This window comes from Stegastes partitus, unplaced genomic scaffold, assembly GCF_000690725.1.
Source record: "Stegastes partitus isolate 25-593 unplaced genomic scaffold, Stegastes_partitus-1.0.2 Scaffold0, whole genome shotgun sequence".
NCBI classification, from domain to species: domain Eukaryota; kingdom Metazoa; phylum Chordata; class Actinopteri; family Pomacentridae; genus Stegastes; species Stegastes partitus.
Window position 1 is genome coordinate 2026234 of NW_007577731.1, and position 1845 is coordinate 2028078.

Below are 1845 nucleotides of genomic sequence, written 5' to 3' on the forward strand. Positions count from 1 at the left end.
AAAAAAAAAAAAAAAGTCACTTTCAACATTGATGGACGGCAAATCAGTTTGGAAATAACAGGGACCAAAGGAACAGGAAGGAGCAGCCGCGGAGAGCTGCTGGATGAAAAGCTTCATGCCGCGTCCAACAAGAAAATCTGATGAAGATTGCTCACAGAATAATGGGAAAAATAATTGCCTGAGTCCTTCATTAAAATGGCATTACTTTGTATTGCTGCTCCCAGAGTTCTGTGACCTGTAGCGTTAAAGTGCACTTGCTGTCACCGCAGGTAACAGGTGCTGCTTCCTGGTAATAACAGGTGTTGCCAAACCAACCAGCCACTTAAGAGCAAACCACACAAAAACCGGTACGGACAGGTTTGAACTTGAACTTGTCACCGAAACACGATGCGTACGGACCCGTGCGCAGTTCACATGATGCGGTTTGTGTGTAAGAGGAAGCAGCTCTCGGAGAAAAAACCCGCCATTTGAGACGCACCTCAAAGTGAGCTGATGGGTTTTTTAATAACCTGAACTTTAAAAAGAGAGTAAAAGTAATCATCTGAGTGGAGTTTAGATGATTACTAGCGCAGAAAGCTTTTGATTTATCGCTACAGCAGGTCCAACACCTTTAACGGAGAAAAAAAAAAAGCGGAGACAGTAAATTCATTTAGTTATTATAAAACACTGGCAGCTGGAACAAATCAATAAAACCATTGTCCTGTTCAATCACCAGCCCATGAACTCGGTTTCAGTGTTGTAAAGTAGCATTATATATATACCGCGTGAAAATAAATCACATGTATGCTCACCTTTAAAGTTCAAAACACTGTAAGAAATGTCAGCTGGTGACACCTGATCACTGGTATTTCCTTTTTGTTCATAAAATGTAGATTAGAATGATCAGGAAAAGACGTTTTGTGGATTTGTCACCCCTCAGTTGCAGGAATGTTCCTCCACTTGATCATCATTTCACATCAGCCCACTGTTAAATACAAAAACACTCGACACATTTCCCGACATGTCCACTGCAGATCTTTACTCTCCTGAATGAAAAACATCAACATCCTTCAGTAAAAGAATCCTAAAAGATGTGAGCCTAAAACGTGAAATTATTTAGGCTGCTTGCATGAATGAGGCCCGAAACTTAAGAATGGGACCGTGTGACGAGACGTGTTTGCTTCGTAGCGCTCATGACTCCTTATTAAGGTCATTACTGAGGAAGTGTGTAAACACAAGTAGAGCAGAGACGCACAGTACACAGTATCTAGGTCTCCTTTCGCATCACTGTGACAACATCACCCACATAAACTGTTTTTAGGCCACAGGATACCAGAATGTGCAAAAGAAACAAAACATTAATGCTGTTTGGTGCACAAATAAAACATCATATCCGACAGACATCATCGCTTTTGTAAGCTTTGGTATCATGTGTGACACTGTACAAATATACATTTTTTATCATATATCTTATATATCTTTATCACAGATCATATAAGACTTTGCTCTAAAACAAGGAGATATACAACTCTATAAATAGAACAGGAATTTGCATGACAGGCTTTGTAGAGTTTGGCCAGGATAAACTTTCAGTTTTGCATAACCCAGCAGACGACAACAAGGAAGAAGTTTTATTTACGAGTTTTCATTTGCAATTCACATAGAGACTTGGTGGTATTGTTGGATTTACTGTACTGACACCACTGTTAGCATGCACAGTGAAGTGGACTTCCTCTTTTAGCTGTGGCTCAGGTGGTGGAGTCAGTGATCGGAAGGTCGGCGGTTCGATTCCTGTAACCTGTGTCATGGTCGCTGTGTCCTTGGGCAAGACACTTCACCCACCTTGCCTGGTGTGGATGCGTATGA